The sequence below is a fragment of the Saccopteryx bilineata genome, chromosome X (genome assembly GCF_036850765.1).
Source record: "Saccopteryx bilineata isolate mSacBil1 chromosome X, mSacBil1_pri_phased_curated, whole genome shotgun sequence".
Classification (NCBI taxonomy): Eukaryota; Metazoa; Chordata; class Mammalia; order Chiroptera; family Emballonuridae; genus Saccopteryx; species Saccopteryx bilineata.
This window is the reverse complement of record NC_089502.1, coordinates 58,105,683-58,124,723: the sequence shown is the minus strand read 5'-3', so window position 1 is coordinate 58,124,723 and position 19,041 is coordinate 58,105,683. Positions and strand designations below refer to the sequence as shown.

Here is a 19,041-nt window from a genome sequence, read left to right as displayed (position 1 = left end):
TAAACCTATTCATTTCCAATAATGAAAATGGCTTTTAGATAGATATCCCTCACATAAATGGAACTGTTGTAGCTATATTTTCTCCAACTTGAGGGCTCCTATCTCCTTTGTGCTGAGGAGTAATTGTTAATTAATATTTCCCTAGGGTTAGCTTCTTCCATGCCCAGCCAAACCTGATAAGACAACTATTACAATGAACAACTTCTCTGTTTTCATTTAGCACCAGATTGGCTTTACATACTATCAGATTTTTCAGTTTCTTAGATGATGTGATTTAAGTCATTTCTTGACAATAGTTCTTGCTTGGAGTATCAATTCCAGTAGTTCTACCTAGGGTTTGTAATCTTAGCATTAATAACTTGGTGAGATTCAAATGTCAATATGATCTGACAGAGGTAAACCATTAAAATATTATAACACTTTATCACAAAATTACTTTATCCTTTTAATTCATGTGCTTTAAGGAAATTGGAAAGAATACAAATTAAGTTTTAATAGAAAGAGAAAGTCAGGAAAAATTTAGAGGAAGTTATGTTGACAGAAAAAGCAAACAGATGGAATATAGCAGTATAGTATCAGAAGCAGCAGAAAAGATTGTGCATTCTTTTGTGGATCCCCAAAGGGGTATAGTTAATGTAGATAGATGGGGATTGAAAAGGCATAAAAGGTTTTCACTTCTAAACAGTTTTACATATTATGATTTTGCTATAGAAGTAAGTTTTGATATAGAAAAAAATATATACAAAAATAAATTCCTTCTGGTTAACTATTCTGAAATCAGATGTTTTCTGGGTCTGCCTGGGGTCTCACTTTACCATATCTATTAGTTAGTGACACTCTTCAGTGCTCATTTCTATCATTAATGATTTTTCTTTAGTAAAATTGGCCAAGTAGGCAAAGGAAATAATTTTTTAGTTAATCTTCAGTCAATCTTGTTTTGTTTAGTTTTCATAACTCCTCCCAGAGCTTCATACAACCTAAGTGCCACCCATTTTCAGTTTTGTTTTCATACTGTAATGCATTTACAGTTATATAATCAGACCTGCCAGAAACCCTTATAGTTCTTCAGATAACATAGTAATGTGGAATAAAAAATGATAGTAAGAGATTTGAAGTCAGGCTTGTGTTAGCAACTTGACTTTGCAACTTACTGGCTTTGTAATCTTGACAAGTTATTTAACCTTTCTGAGTTTCCATTTCCTCAGTGTTACAAGAGAATATTAATAGCATCTACATTGTAAAGTTTCTGTGAGTATTAAATGAGATTATATATGCAATATTTTATAGTGCTTGGTATATTGTAATTATTCAATAAATATTAGATATAAACATTATAATTGCACTATTTATAATTTCAATATTCCCAAGATAAACCAGGCAATTCTTCTGCTTTCTCTCTCTCCTTCTCTCTTTCCACAAAAATAGTTTAAAAGGAAGATCTTGAGTAAGTTTAGAGAAAGGTATTCTAAGCTTCTGCATCACTGTCCTCCACTCCTGTCCTAAGCCTGAGTCTTTAAGGGAAAGGAAAAGCTGGCTTAATCATTATTATAAACAAACAAATTTGTTCCCTTTTTATTTTTCATTTGTCTTAAACCTACCACACAACTATTGCTGCTATGCACTAACACACACAGATATTCACACTCCTGACACTATTTTCAGATACTTTATATCAGAGACTTGCTAATTGTTGAAATTGATCTGTTGCCAAAACACTTCTCCTCTTCAAGGTCACCTTCTCTGTCTTCCCTTTTCCAGGGAAAAGTTTCCACTGAGTATCACAATTAAGCATTTAAAACCTTATCACTTCTGAAAAAGTTATCTCTTATAGTTCTTGCCCCGAGAGATTTTTCTGTGAGAGAGAAATACAAAGTAATTTATTTATAATTTCTGACTGCATACACTCATTCTTGGTTCTGGTGAGGGAAATTGTTCTCAGGTTGCATTTTGAAAACTTGTTCCTTTAAGCTGAAGAGTTCTAAGACTGGTCTTTCTCCACTGTATTGGGCAGATAATGTTTTTTGAATACTGTATAGCTAGATATTCCTTCAATCCCTTGTCTGCTCTTCTTATTTCCTGGGGTACTGTGAGGGTTAGTTTATATTTTGAAAAACCCTCTGAGCCCCATGTGTGAAAGATATCACAGTGAATTAAAAAGAAAAACCAGAAAATAAATGTCATGCTAATTGGTTGCAACGGATCTTTTAAGATGCCTCAAAACTCTGTTTTCCCAGTCCAACATAGTACAGTGTTTATCATGTATACAAATTCAAGAAAACTCTTTGGAAGAGAGCAAACATGATTTAGAGTTTTAAAAAGCAATATACAACTGCAGAGAGAAATTTCAAGGAAATCAACCAATAGCCAAGTAGACAGCTATTTTGAGACACAGAGAAAAAAAATAAATTATAGTGCAGAATGAGGCAAATGAAGTTTTTTAATGGGTATATTTTAAACATACAAGGAAATACAAATTTACATTATTTCTAAGCATTCTAAATGCAAGCTAAGTGTTATATGTTTAGGGATCTCTATGTAAATAATAGTATAGTTAGTAGATGACATGTGAGATATATAGAGTAGATGTAAGAAAAGATAGAAAAATTCAAGAGATTTTAGTCATACTGAATAAGAACTTGAAAGATTTAATTATGAGCTAATCTCTTGGCATTTGAGCTAAAAGGTAGGACACATGCCTTTTACTTTGTGCCCAAGGCTTATGCTTTTATAACAATGGTTTTTTTTTTCAGATATGGTGTTTATGGTGGAAGAGAATTTAAAAGTGTGAACAATGTTTGTGCTCAACACCTTTCTATCTTTGGTTTTTCCTGTTGACTTTCCTAGGCACTTACTGACCTTATTCCATCTTTTAGTTGCCTTGACCATCTTGGTTAGTCTCTCAAACTCCAAAACCCCCTTGCTTACCCCAGCTCACTCTATCCATTAAAATTTAGATATTCTCTGTCATATTCACTTGAGGCAGTTATATTTTTTAAGTAAACTAACTTGTTTTCTTTCCTAGGTTATATATACAGGGGCCCTTGGGTCATAACACAGTTCCATTCCTACAACAGTGACATAAACCAAATTTTAGTGTAAGTTGAAACACACCCTAGCCTAAGTCACTTACCTATCCTAACACAGTTGTAAAACCATAATTTAAAACATAAGAACACAACTAAGCCACAAAAAAGGAAAAGAACATGATTATACTGTACTGTACACTGTACTGTAGTAACAGAAAAAATGACAAAAATAAGTTTAAAAGAAAGCTGTGATACATATATACAGTGGAATACTGCACAGCCATGAAAAAGAAGGACATCTTACTTTTTGCAATGGCATGGATGGACTTGAAGATCATTATGCTAAGTAAAATAAGCCAGACAGAGAAAGAAAAATATCATATGATCTCACTTATATGTGGAATCTTATAAAGGCAGAGGTGGGGTCACAGGGAGCAGAAGGACAGCAGTCAGAGGGAAGGGGAATGAGGGCATGGGATAAGAGAAGGTAAAGGGATTAGTGAGTATATATACATAACACATAGATATAGATAACAGGACAACAAATCCTAGAGGGAAGGGAGGAGGGTGTTAGGGGGAGGGTGGCATAGGGGGTATAGTGGGGGACACGGGGGTGGAGGTGGGGGTGTTATATTGAGAGTGACACATAAATCCATGTTAACACAATAAATTAAAATTAATAAAAATTAAAAAAAATCCTTACCTTTATTCCTGTAGTTGGCTTGCACACTGGAAGGGGCATTGCAAGGTGGGAGAGAGTGATCTATTGGGAGGAGGAAGCTGGAGAGGCTGGAGAACCTGCAGAAGGTGCTGGAGATACTGGGTCAGGTGAATCAGGATTGACTAAGGAACATGCAGGAGACACTGGAGATGATTCTACCTGTGCTACAGATGTTTCATCTCAAGAAGCAGCTGATGTAGAGGGTACAAGACCTCTCGCAGGTCTCTACCTTCTTAGAGAATCGTTCCAGGCTAGTCTGGAAGCTTGATGACTTCTTTTCTTCCCAGATCTTGCCTATAGCATTGCAGGGTGTCCATAACATCCAAAACACTCACATCTCAATTTTTTTTAAAGTTTTTATGGGAGTGTGCATCGTAGATTTGAAAGGTCATATGTCAAGACTGTCATAACCCGAGAATTCCCCTGTACATTTACATTTGCTTTGGGCCTTTTAGTTATGAAAGACTGTGAAGAGACGGATCGAGGGTTGAAATTCTAGAAATTGTTCTGGGATTGGTAAAGAGAGGGTATTAACACCTGTTAGCTAATATCCTGGAGTTACCTGGTAACTCTACATGTTATTTTCGATTAAGGCAGTCCTAACTATAAAAAAATTTTTGCAAAAACATTACTGAACTAGCTTGATAAAACACGAGCAGAACCTTGGTTTGGTCTTCTGGAGGGTAGTGGCTATGGTTGCAGCTTTACACTGCCACCTAGCCATTCCAACCCTTGAGAAGAAAGTTTTGTATAAAATATTTGCTTCATAATTTAGGAAATACAGATAAGCTTAATGTGAGATTTTTAATATTTACTTTATTAACAGTAGGGAACAGTAGGGCATTTTCATGCATTCTTTAACTTATACTAGTTTTAATAGTACTCACAATGTTGAAGTTCAAATCAACAAGTATCCAAGCCCACATGAGAAAAAAAAACAAAATGGGATTACCTTTTTATATAGTTTGGTAAATTCTTTTTAAGAATAAATGGTTAAATTGGGATTTAAAATCCTAAATTTCAAATGTTACTGTTAATTCAACCATATGTATTATTTAGACTACAGGACTGCCTATGAGCCATTCTTGTTGAAGAACAATAAATCTCTTGAAGCACTTTTTCTCAACAACAACTTTCTTTCACATGAGTCCCCAAATTGTTATCTTGGTACTTGATAGCAGTAGGATTGCTGCTAGTATCTATTTCCTTTCCATTACGGAGTAGATCAGCAACTACTGTTGCTGGTCTTGATGTTGCAAGCGCATGCTTTGCTTTGCTGGGTTCCACTTACTTCTTTACTTGATCTGAATGTGAGCTTAATAAAAAGTCACTTTCAATGGCTTCAATTTCTTTTATTCTTTTTATTTGTTCTACCAGGATAATTTGTTCTTCCTCCTTTTTCTTCTCTTTGCTTCTTTTTCTTTTCTTCCTTTGGCTTTCAATGCTTCATAAGGTTTTGCAGCAGTTTCAAGAACCACCTCTAGTCTGGCTTTGGCCTGTTCAGCTGGTGGCAAATGTTCTAATTCAGCTTTGATGTTTCCAGATTTCCCACATTTGATGTTTTGTAATTCCTTGCCCTTGCCTTTATTGTTCTCCTTTTCTCTTTTTTCTCTATCTCTGCCTTTATGTCATTTTCTTTCCTAAGATAGACTATGGGTTCTTCTGTAACTTAACCTTTTACTGCTTCGACTATGAGAATATGGACCATGTCTTGACCTAAACCTTCTTGTTCTGCTTTTTGATCTAGACCTCTAAACTCTATAGGATTTCCCTTGTCCTCTTGAATAATTTCAATTTCTTTTTCTTCTAGACCCATAAGAAGAGCTACTGCTTGATCAATGCCTGTGTCTTCTATCATAAAAATGTGAGCGAGGTTGAAGATCTCTGGACCAAGATCGGAACTTTGACCCTGATTTCTTCCACCTTTCATCCTGCTATATGTTCTACTATCTGAAGAACTATTTGAAGATGACCGTCTACAGTGTTTCTTTTTTCTCTTGCCTTTGTTTTCTTCATCAGTATCTGATGAATGGCATCCCATTTCTGGATCCCTGCCTTCAGGATCATAACTCCGGATGACTTGCAAGTGCTATAAACCTGGAAACGTTTCTTCAAATGGGGTGCTTGCCAGAGTCCTCTGAGCTTGCTTCAGTTTAATCTCAGTGCCTTCGTTTTTCCAGCAGCAAGTCTTGTTCCAGCAGCAGGTCTCTGTAAATATTTTAATAGTTCTCAATTATTTTTTGTATGCTAAATTTGCATTTTATGTAATATTGAATTAAGATTTATCTACATGATGGGATGGTTTTATATGGATTATGCAAAGAAATAAATTTGACTCATGGAACCCAAGGGCAGTAGTATGTGCTGAATTGTGTTCCCCCAAAATTTATGTACTGCAGTTTTAACACTTAACATATCAGAATGTGAATGCATTTGGAAATAGAGTTTTAAAAGTGATATTTAAGGTTAAATGATATTATAAGTGTGGTCCCTAATCCAATATGACTGCTGTCCTTGTAAAAAGAGGAAATTAGAGCATAAATATGCACAGAGAGGAGACTGTGAAACACACAGGGAGAAAAGGACCATCTACAAGCCAAGGAGAAAAGCCTCAAAAGAAAGCAACCTGTAGATATTCTGATCTTGGACTTTTGGTTTCCAAAGCTGTGAGAAAATAAATTTATGTTGCTTAAGTCACCTGGTCAGTAGTAGTCTGTTATAATAACTGTAGAATACTATTACTAGCAGAAAAGCATCTAGGCCACAAAAAAGGACTAGAATCAGAAAATAGGAAGCTTCTATAAATCCATGGAATGCTATCTATTGCTTGATTGCACTTCTCTTCTTATTTTTTCCCTTATACTGAAGACTATGCTTTTCTGTTTCTATGCTCATGTGGCAAAGTATGGTTGCCTTACAACTCTCAAATTTAGCACCACATAAAAAAAATTGACTTATATTTTTTTTAATCCAGGTTTAACTCTCCAGAGGAGAAAATTTGATCAGCTCAGTTCTGTTCATGTGTCTGTCCCTTGCCAAACAGGTGTAACTCAGTGCTGGGAAAGGAGTGGCGCATGGTGCATACATGATTTGCCAGAAGCCCTTCCCTGTGGACCTATGTTAATACATTTCTGGTCATTTCTAGCTCTTCCATTGATTCTCTTATTTTATCACAAGTGCTTTAAAAGAAATCTCTAAAGTTATTCTATCTAGCATTTTAAGGTATTAGGAGGTGTTTTTTTTTGTTGTTGTTGTTGTTTTGTGTTTTTTTTGCAAGGCTGGTGCACTCTATTGTCATAAACATGTATTATATAATATATGTCTGTAACAAGCTAGACCAGCTCAGTGTTCTCTAACAGGAGGCATTTCTATACACATGCAGTTAATTACATTGAAAAAACATATACTACAGAGTACAATGTTGTAACATATTAAGATAGATTAATTCTCAGATGTATTATATGTATAGTAAAGTTGGCACAGATTCTTAGGTTTGTGGATGATAGACTGAAGTACACAACAGGAGAAAAACAGAAATTTAAGAATGATATCAATAAAGAAATGAAGAGCAGAATGATTGCATTGTAAAAACTAAATCTAACCTGACCAGGCTGTGGCGCAGTGGATAGAGCATTGGACTGGGACACGGAGGACCCAGGTTCGAAAACTCAAGGTTGCCTCTTGAGCGCAGGCTCATCTGGCTTGAGCATGGGCTCACCAGGATGAGCGCAGGGTTGCTAGCTTGAGCGTGGGATCATAGACGTGATCCCATCATTGCTGGCTTGCCCCCAAGGTCACTGGCTTGAGCAAGGGGTCACTCAGTCTGATGTAGCCACCTGGTCAAGGCACACATGAGAAAGCAATCAATGAACAACTAAGGAGCTGCAAAAAAGAATTGATGCTTTTCATCTCTCTTCTTTCCTGTTTATCTGTCCCTATCTCTTCCTCTCTCTGTCTCTGTTAAATAAACAAACAAACAAAAACTGTATCTATACAATTCATATGGTCTAGGATAAAAGACAAACTGGTAAACCATTTTAACCACTCAGGAGATGGTTAAATAGCCCTCTGAAAACAGGAGCAGAGATTGTATTGTTTTTCTAAATGTAAAGGAAAGTAAATACTTATTTTTAAGAATTTCAATTTCAAGTGAAGCATTTGCATGGCACCACCAGCATCTTAATCTTTTGAAAGGCTTTTTATAAGTCATTTCAAGGACGCTAAAATAATGCTTCATTTTATGGTTTGTCTGTTTGACATTAAAAACAGAGCTGAATGGCGCCCTTCATGGTTCAGTATGAAAAAGGAACATGAATTCTTTTTTCTTTTTCTGTTCTCAACAGCTCTGAGACTCTTCAAGCAGAAGTTGTTTGAAGTTAGATTGTTTAGTGTTTGGCCATCCTCTTTTTAACAAACATTTCCCTTCTTTTCATTATTTTAATATCAAATCACATGGAAGTTAGATTTTCAGACCTCAGACTTTCATCTCCCTGTGTTAAGATCATACTGCATGTTTAACCAGGTATTTTTCTAAGGGAGGCTAGTCAACTGTTTTGAGTCAAACCAAACCAATACAAAATATCAAACAAGCATGTTAAATGACTATTATTTTTTGTTTAGTTAACATTTTTTCTTCAATTTTTTACAAGTAGTTTCTGTATATCATGGAAATGCACATCTGTATATCATATATTTGTGTGTATGAACAATCTATGTATTGATATATATTATATTTTATGGCAGCATAGAACGAAATATATGGCACTGCACTTAAACAATATTTTGGATAATTATTTTTTGTTTAATGAAAAAAAGCACCGAACAGTAATGGTTTCAATTGCAATCAGCTCCATGAAGGTAAAATAAAATGTCTGACTTTCTTTCCACTACATTAATCATAGGTATATATTTCAAGTCCTTCTCTTCTGAGTTCAGAAAAACATGTTAAATGTCATACAAGAATCTTTCAGATTCATATTATACCTCAGTTGTCAAGGAATAGGTCATCAAAAAAGTATAAAAATGTTTAATAAGTGCGGCTCACTGGTGGATGACATGACCCTCTTGGGGTCAAAAAGGAAGCACTTAACTTCTTTTTTAAATGAATGTTTTATTTAAAAAAATTTTAATATACAGATTAAATTTAATGGGGTGCATCTCTGGCCAGTTTGCTCAGTGGTAGAGCATTGGCCTGGAATGTGGATGCCCCAGGTTTGATTCCCTAACAGGCTATACATCTGCTTCTCCACCCCTCCCCTCCCTCTTCTCTCTCTTCCCCTCCTACAGTCATGGATTGATTGGAATGAGCTGGCCCTGGACACTGAGGATGGCTCCATGGCCTCTACGTCAGGTGCTAAGAAGAGTTCAGTTGCTGAGCAATAGAGTAACACCCCAGATTGGCAGAGCATTACCCCCTAGTGGGCTTGCCAGGTGAATCCTGGAAGGGGCGCATGTGGAAGTCTGTCTCTCTGCCTTCACTCCTCTCACTGAGTAAAAATGAAAAAAAAAATAATAGTGGACATTGGTTCATGTGTGCTTGTGTACCAATGTTTTTGAGTTTTTCAGGTAGATACTCAGTAGAGGGATTGCTGGGTTATATGGTAGCTTTATTCTTAATATTTTAAGTAACTATCCCAAATATACTGTTTTCCAAATAGCTGTACCAATTTACATTACCACCAGCAGTGAATGAATGTTCCTTTTTCTCTACAGCCTCTCCAACACTTGTTATTACTGGCTTTGTTTTTAAAAGCCAATTTAACAGGTGTGAGATTGTGTCTCATTGCAGTTTTGATTTGCATTTATCTAATAGCTAGCAAGAATGATCATCTTCTCATATACATATTGTTTCTATGTCTTCATATGAGAACTATTTGTTCAAGTCTTCTTCCCACTTTTTAAATTAGATTGCTTGCTTGTTTGTTATTGAGCTTTGTGAGTTTTTTATATATTGGGAATATTAACCCCTTGTCAGAGCTGTTGTTTGTGAATATCAAGCTTCCATTTGGTTGCCTGCCTTGTTGTTGGTTTCTTTTGTTGTGCAAAAGCTTTTTAGTTTAATATGGTCTCATTCATCAGTTTTATTTTTGCCTTTACTTTCCTTGCCTTTAAGGTCAAATTTATAAAATATTCTCTATGGCCAAGGTCCATAGTTTGGTACCGATGTTTTCTTCTATGTAATTTTTTGTTTCAAATCTTATATTTAGGTGTTTGATTCATTTTGAATAAATTGCTGTATGCATGAGAACAAACTGTACTCGAGTTTCATTCTTTTGCATGTGTCTTTCCAATTTTCCTAGCACCATTTTTTTATTAGTGAGAGAGAGAGAGTTAGACAGACAGACAGGATGGGAGAGAGATGAGAAACATCAACTCATAGCTGCAGCACCTTATTTATTCTTTGACATGTCTCTTATACATGTCTTGACCAGGGGGCTCCAGCCAAGGCAGTGACCCCTTGCTCAAGCCAGTGACCTTGTACTTAAGCCAGTAACCTTGCAGTCATATCTATGATCCCACTCTTAAGCTGGCAACCTCGTGCTCAAGCTGTAGAGCCCATGCTCAAGCCCAATGAGCCTGCACTCAAGCTGGCAACCTTGGAGTTCCAAAACTGGGTCCTCCGTATCCAAGGCCAACACTCTCTCCACTGCTCCACCACCTGGTCAAGCCCTAGCATCGTTTATTGAAGATGTTTTGTTTTCTCCAGTGTGTGTTTTTTCTTTTTCAAAGAGTACTGGCCTGTATATATGTGGTTTTATTTCTGGGCTCTCGATTCTTTTTCATTTGTCTGTATGTCTGTTTTTCTGCCGGTACTATGCTGTTTTGACTTTTGTGGTTCTGTAGTATAATTTAAAATCATGTGGTGTGATATTTTTGGTTTCCTAACATTTTTCTCAGAATTGCTTCAGCTATTAGGGATTTTTCATGGTTCCAGACAAATCTGAGGATGTTTTGTTCTATTTCTTTGAAAAATGACATTAGAATTTTAGTGGGAATTGCATTACATTTCTATATTGATTTGGGTAATTGTCATTTTAACTATGTTGACTCCTCAGTTTCATGACCAGGGGATATATTTCTTATTTCATTGCATCTTTTAAAATTTCTCTTAATAATGTTTGGTGGTTTTCAGTATATAGGTACTTCACATCCATTGTTAAGTTTATTCATAGGTGCCTTTGTAGTTGTTGCACTTGTAAAAAGGATTTTTTTTTATTTTATTTTCTGAAGTTTCATTATTGGCATATAGGACAGTAGTAGATTTTTGAATATTTATTTTGTATCCTGTAATTTATTTGTTTGTTTCTAGTAGTTTTTAAGTGGAGTCTTTGCAGTTTTCTATATACAGAATCATGTCATCTGCAAAAAGTGATACTTTTACTTCTTCATTCCCAATAAGGATGCCATTTACTTCTTTCTCTTGCCTGATTGCTTTGCTTAAGACATCCAATACTATGTTGAATTAGAGTATAAAGGGTGGGAAGCCTTGCCTTGTTCTTTTTTTTTTTTTTTTTTTAAGCTGGAAATGAGGAAAGACAGTCAGACAGACTCCCGCATGCGCCCGACCGGGATCCACCCGGCACGCCCACCAGGGGGCGACGCTCTGCCCACCAGGGGGCGATGCTCTGCCCCTCCGGGGTGTCGCTCTGTTGTGACAAGAGCCACTCTAGCGCCTGGGGCAGAGGCCAAGGAGCCATCCCCAGCGCCCGGGCCATCTTTGCTCCAGTGGAGCCTTGGCTGCAGGAGGGGAAGAGAGAGACAGAGAGGAAGGAGGGGGTGGGGGTGGAGAAGCAAATGGGCGCTTCTCCTATGTGCCCTGGCCGGGAATCGAACGCGGGTCCCCCGCACGCCAGGCCGACGCTCTACCGCTGAGCCAACCGGCCAGGGCCGCCTTGTTCTTGATTTTAGAGGAAAAGCTTTCAGTTTTTCACTATTTAGTGTAATATTGGCTGATGTTTTGTCATATATGGCCTTTATTATATTGAGGTACTTTCTTTCAATAACCACTTTATGAGTGTTTTAATAATAAATGGATGTTGCTTCTTATTGAAAATCTTTTCTGCATTTAGTGATAGGATCATATAATATTTGAGTTTTGTTTTTTTATGTTATGTATTACATTTATCAATTTGCATGTGTTGGATCATCCTTGTGTTCTTGTAATAAAATCCAATCAATCCTTATTATTGTGTTAATGTTTTGTTATATATAATTTGCTAGTATTTTGATTAAAATGTGTATATCTGTATTCATTAGAGATATTGGTCTGTAGAGTTCTTTTTTGTGTGTTTTTCTTGCCAGATTTTGGTATCAAGGTTATGTTGGTTTCATAAAATGTGTTAGGGAGTATTGTTTCTTCTTCTAATATTTTGGAAGACTTTGAGAAGAATAGGTACCAAATCTTCTTTGAATATTTGGGAGAATTTACTAGTGTAGCCATGTGGTCCTGGACTTTTATTTTGAGGGATGTTTTTGATAGTTGTTTCTATTTCCTCACTGCTTGCTGGTCTGTTTAGGTTTTCCACTTCTTCATGATTCAGTCTTGGAAGAATATATGGTTTTAAGAATGTTTCCATTTCTTCTAGATCATTAAACTTGATGACATATATTCTTTTATAGTATTCTAGTATGGTCCTTTGTATATCTATGATGTCTGTGGTAATTTCTTCTCTTTCATTTTGGATTTTGTTTTTATGAGTCATTTCACTTTTTTCCTTAGTTAATATAGCCAGGTACTCATTAATTTCATTGATCTTTTCAAAGAACCAGCTTCTTGTTGTATTAATTTATCCACAATTTTTTGTTCTCTACAGATATTGATTGATTTACGACCTATGCAACTTACGACCACACGACTTTACGACCATAATTGCTAGCTACGACTGCTCCGCGTCTGGCAGCACAAGCATTACCCAGCTGGGTGCACAACAGTGCTGGCCAATAAAATGTTTCATACATGTTTATATATTTTGATATGTTTTGCAATTGGGAAAATGTTTCCTATGGTATTTTTTACACCTGTATTTTGTATTTTTGTATGCACCTATATTTTGTAATTTTGCACCTTTTGCAAATATTAAACCAGTTGTACTGGCAATGCAGTGTTTTACTTAAACCTGATGAATGTAAAAATAAGAAACAAAATGGTGTAGAGGTGATACAAATGCCATAAAATGAACAAAAAAATTATGATATATAACAATAATGAAAGAATTATAATAAAATATGACTTAAAGATTTTTATAACATCATTTCGCAGTACTGTACATATAGCCTACTCAAGTTACAATCAAATCGTGTTACGACCAGTCTGTCAGAACCAATCATAGTCGTAAGTCTAGCACTAGCTGTGTTTTATTTAGTTTTTGTTTTGTTTTGTATTTTTTCAAAGTTAGAAGCGGGAGGCAGTCAGACTGATTCCCACATACATCTGATTGGGACCCAACCAGCATGCTTACTAGGGGGCAATGCTTGGCTCACCTGGAGCATCGCTCCGTAGTGGCCAGAGCCATTCTAATGCCTGAGGCAGAGGCCATGGAACCATTCTCAGTGCCTGGGCCAACTTTGCTCCAGTGGAGCTTTGGTTGTGGTACGGGAAGAGAGAGATAGAGAGAAAGGAGTCATGGAAGGTTGGAGAAGCATATGGGCGCTTCTCCTATATGCCCTGGCTGAGAATCAAACCCAGGACTTCCACATGCCAGGCCAACAGTCTTCTGGTGGCCAACTAGCTAGGATCTCATTTAGCTTTGCTCTAATTTTTATTATTTTTCTTTTGCTGAATATGGGTTGCCTTTATTCTTTATCTTGTTCTTTCAGATTTCATGTTAGGTTGGTGGAATCTCTTCTGTTTCTTGATATAGGCCTGTAATGATATAATTTTGTGTCTTATTACTGCTTTTACTGCATTCCAGAGGTTTTGATATGCTGTGTTATCATTCTTTTTTGTCTGTATATATATACATCTTTTTAAAAATTTTATTTAGAAAATTAAATTTAAAAGAGTGACATTGATCAATAAGAGTACATAGGTTTCAGGTAAAAATTTCTATAACATTTGAACTGTTCATTATGTTGTATACCCATCATCCAAAGTCAAATCATTTTCCATCACCATATATGTGACCCTCTTTACTCTTTTCCTCCCAGGTCTCTCCCACATCTTTCTCCTCCTGATAACCTCTTCACTTTAATCTTTGTCCATGAGTCTCAGTTTTATATTTCATCTATGTGTAAAATCATACAGGTCTTAGCATTTTTGGTTTACTTATTTCACTCAGTACGATTTTCTCAAGGTCCATCCATGTTGCTGTAAATGGCAATATATTATCATTTCTTATTGCTGAGTAGTGCTCTATTGTATATATGTACCACATCTTATCCAATCCGTTATCAAGGGACACTTTGGTTGTTTCTGTGTCTTGGCTACTGTGAATAATGCTTCAATGAACACGGGGGTGCATGTGCCTTTATGCACCAATGTTTTTTGCGTTTTAGGGGTTAAATACCTAGTGGAAGGAAATGCTGGATCATATGGTAGTTTTATTCTTAATTTTTTGAGAAACTACCATAATTTCTTTCCTAATGGTTGTACTAATTTGCATTCCCACCAGCAGTGAATGGGATCCCTTTACCTCCACAGCCTCTCCAGTACTTGTTATTACTTGTCTTGCTGATAATAGCCAATCCAACAGGTGTGAAGTGTTATGTCATTGTAGCCTTTGATTTACATTTATCAAATAGTTAGTGAAGATGAGCATCTTTTCATATATCTGTTGGCCATTTGTATGTCTTCTTAGGAGAAATATTTGTTCAGGTTCTCTCCTCATTTTTTAATTGGGTTGTTTGCTTTTTTGTTGCTAAGCTTTGTGAGTTATTTACATATTTTGGTTATTAACCTTTTATCAGAGTAGTTGTTTGCACTGTATATATCTTTTGAGCTCTGTTTTTATTTCTGATTTGACCCAGGCATTTTTTAGAAGTATGTAGTTTACTTTCCACATTTTTGTGGGTTTCTTTACTTCCTTTTTGCAGTTAAATTCTAATTTCAGAGAGTTAAATTCAGAGAATATGCTTGGTACAATTTCATTCTTCCTGAATTTGTTGAGGTTAGATTTGTTATGCAGAATATGGTCTATTCTTGATAATGTTCCATGCACAGTGAAAAATAATGTATAATCTGATGTTCTGGAATGAAAGGTTCTGTAAATGTCAATTATATCATTTTGATCTAGTGTGTCATTTAAGGCTGGTATTTATTGATTTTCTTGTTTTGATGATCTATCTAAAGCTATCAATGGAATGTTGAAATCTATAACTCTAACATTGTGTCTGTTTCTTTTTTTAGTTATGTTAGTAGTTGTCTTATATATTTTGGTGCTGACTGCTTTGGTACATATATATTAAGTAATGTTATGTCTTTTTGACATAGCCTTTCCTTTATTATTATGAAATGTCCTATTTGTTGCTTGTTTTCTTTGTTGTGTTAAAATTAGTATTGTCAGATATAAGTATAGCTACACCTGCTATTCTTTGGGTATTATCTGCATAAAGAATGGTTTTCCAACCATTCACTTTGAGTTTATTTTTGTCTTTGCAGCTTAGATTTGTCTCCTGAGGAAGCATATGGTCAGGTTTTGTTTTTTGATCTGATATGTTTCTCTATGGCTGTTTATTGGTGAGTTCAGTTCTTTTACATATAGGGTAACTACTGATGATTGAGGATTTTCTATAGCCATGTGATGTTTTGTTTTTTGGTAATTTTGTATCTCCTTTGGGGCTTTTTTAATAAATAAATTTTTATTAATTTTGATGGGGTGACATCAATAAATCAGGGTACATATATTCAAAGAAAACATGTCCAGGTTATCTTGTCTTTCAATTATGTTGCATACCCATCACCCAAAGTCAGATTGTCCTCTGTCACCTTCTATCTAGTTTTCTTTGTGCCCCTCCCCCAACCCCTCCTCTCTCCCTCCTTCCCTCCCCCCTCTGTAACCACCAAACTCCTGTCCATGTCTCTTAGTCTCATTTTTATGTACCACCAATGTATGGAATCATGCAGTTCTTGTTTTTTCCTTGTTTTTTTTTTTCTTTTTTTTTTTTTGTATTTTTCCGAAGCTGGAAACGGGGAGAGACAGTCAGACAGACTCCCGCATGCACCCGACCGGGATCCACCTGGCATGCCCACCAGGGGGCGATGCTCTGCCCACCAGGGGCCATGCTCTGTCCCTCCGGGGGGTCGCTCTGCCTCAACCAGAGCCACTCTAGCGCCTGGGGCAGAGGCCAAGGAGCCATCCCCAGCGCCCGGGCCATCCTTGCTCCAATAGAGCCTCGCTGCAGAAGGGGAAGAGAGAGACAGAGAGGAAGAAGAGGGGGAGGGGTGGAGAAGCAGATGGGCGCTTCTCCTGTGTGCCTTGGCTGGGAATCGAACCCAGGACTTCTGCACGCCAGGCCAACACTCTACCACTGAACCAACCGGCCAGGGCCCAGTTCTTGTTTTTTTCTGATTTACTTAGTTCACTCCGTATAATGTTATCAAGATCCCACCATTTTGTTGTAAATGATCTGATGTCATCATTTCTTATGGCTGAGTAGCATACCCTAGTATATATGTGCCACATCTTCTTTATCCAGTCTCCTATTTTTTTTTTACAGTGATTAAAGCCTTTAAGCAAACTCTTGGCCAATAGAACTACAATCCATAAAAGAGTAGTGTTCTTAACATGTTCACTAAGTCCAAGTTGGCACCAACACCATTCGAGATCCCTGCAAATGCAACCCAACCCCAGTTCAGTCTGTTAAGAGCTGTCACAAGGAACAAGAGTCCAGGAAAAGTCCACATCCAGGAAAAGTCCACATGGCACTGGAATTATCACAATTCCATACTTTGCAGCTCACGTCCAAGTCCCATTGACTGCTACTTCTAGCTGGTAATGACTCAGGTAGACTGGAAAAGCCATCTGCAGCATGTGAGGAGATGGAGCTTCTGTTCTCCTCTGCCTGGAGAGACGAGACCAGGGTGCTTTTCCCTGGAGCCCTGCAACTGTGGCATGGTAAAGAGAACCTTGGGATACACTAAGCTGGGTGGCAAAGGTAAATTCATAATAGAAGTTGGCAAAAGGGGGAAAGAAAGCTCTAAATTAGGAGTAGGTCCCAGCCTGAAATATGAGTGGGGCATTGAGGTAGGAGGAATAAAGGAAACACTATATATTAAACAAAGCAGCAGAAAATAGGGCTATCAATACCCACAACAGAGATCTTCGAGGGAACGATAAAAAACCTGACTATTCAGGTAAGACATAGTCCTTGTGCAAAGGAGATCAGTTTACCTGCTTCTTGGAAGAAATACCTTAAGCTCATCCACAGTGTCGTAGATGGGGCCAACGGCCCTGGGCACCTTCAGCTTTCAATGGCAAACCCCAGCATTCTGGGAAAGTTTAGGTCATAGGTGGCTAGAGCAGGGCTGGAAGAGACTGAACCCTCCCTTAGAGGAGCAAGGGGGAAGCCTACCTTCCAGTGTCCCTTTTTCCTCACAGCAAAGGCATGTAAGCCTGGCAGGCTTTAGCTCAATGATCTTCCTTTTCACTATTGAAGCAGGACCAAGATGGAATCCTATGAGATACATATGGGGCATTGGAGCCTTTAAGGGCATATCCTAAAAGCTGGTAGTTCACCTGATCTCTATTGGGCTTTTTCTGCCTCTTGGTACCTTAAAAGCCATGCTCAGAAGATCTCACTGAAGGGTTTGAGGATCCCCATCTGCCTATATAAACCTTTTTCATATATCTGAAGCTATTTGGAAAAAGAAAAAAAAGTGTTATTAGCTGGATCAAATAAAAGAAGGTAGAAGTTTGCAGGAGAAAAAAATTTGGCCTCTCCTGTTCATCAGTTTTCAAAAGAAATTTAAAAAATTTTAAGTTAAAAGCATGATATGGTAGACCCATAGGAGTTCCAGGATATGACTCCCCCCTTTAAAATTCTTTTAATTGACATTAAAATATTTTCTGGGTACACTTTAATAATACCTTGACTATAAAGATTGTAAGAAATACCCATAATTCGAAAGGTTTGACAAAATACATTAAATGCTTTTGCTACATATGCAGGAGCATTGTCTGTTTTAACCAGTTTAAGAAATCCAATAATAGAAAAATGCATACAGACAATGAGCTATAACATGCTTAACAGCCTCTCCTGTTCTGGCAGAGGTTACTATAAATCCAGAATAAGTATCCACTGTAACGTGGACATAGGACTGTTTGTCAAATGATGGTTTAGAAGTAACATACATTTGCCGAAGTTGTCCTGGTAGGAGTCCTTGAGAGTTAACTCCAAATGAAGGGACAGATTGTAGAATAGGACCCCTTAGACAGGATTTACCAATCTGCCGTGCTGCTTCCCAAGAAAGTTGAAACTGTTTACACAGGGCTGCAGCATTCTGGTGATGAATAGTATGAGACTGAATTGCTCGATCTGTCATAGTTGCTCCAAATTAATTTTCTTTTGGATAGTTTGATCAACAAGGGCATTCCTTGTGCTAAATTTCCAGGGAGCATGGAGTGAGCTCGAGTATGTCCTATAAAACATGGAGGTCTATGGTGACATAGAAGTCTTTGAAGAAGGAGGAACTGCTGAAATAGTTCATCAGCAGTTGTCTCTAAGACAGCAGTCTTTATAGTGGAAACAACCAAAAGTAAATATTTGCTGTCTGTATATAGATTAAAGGAGGAATATGGCAAATCCTGAAAAGCCATGATAATGGCATATAATTCTAGTCTTTGAGCTGATTTTAAGTTGACTGTTTCAGTATAAAGTTGTCCACTGATTTGCAAAAATGATTTGCCATTTAGTGGAAGTTTCCCAGAGCCATTGTTGTTGATCCCTTGAAAGAAGGAACAACAATAATTTTGAGGCTCAAAACCTATAAGCTGTAAGGGTCACCTATGCTCCTTGATTATCCAGGAGGAGACAAGATCAAAATATGGAAGTGTATTCCATGGGCTATTAGATGATTCAATGTGCCCAAGCTGTAGCTGCTCTTGTACCAATTGAGCAGCTGCCCTAAGTTTCTCCTGAGAAAGGGGCCATTGGTCTACTTATACATAATTATCTGATTTCCAAGTAATTGGGTCTGCACAATGCATTATTGGGGTAGCAGGAGCTACCAAGGCCCCTATGCTAAATTTTGATATCATAATCCACAACTTCTGGTATTGGGGGCCACTTCTATGGGGGTGAGAATTCCTCGCTGTTCTTTCCCTAGTCCCTTAGTGGGCAAAAATCCCCAATCAAGCA

The 19,041-nt window shown here is 37.1% G+C and overlaps 1 pseudogene; it reads right to left on the bottom strand.

The window, feature by feature from the left end:
• Positions 1-4,802: 4,802 nt before the first annotated feature.
• On the bottom strand, positions 4,803-5,788 carry LOC136317667 (serine/Arginine-related protein 53-like; annotated as a pseudogene).
• Positions 5,789-19,041: the final 13,253 nt, after the last annotated feature.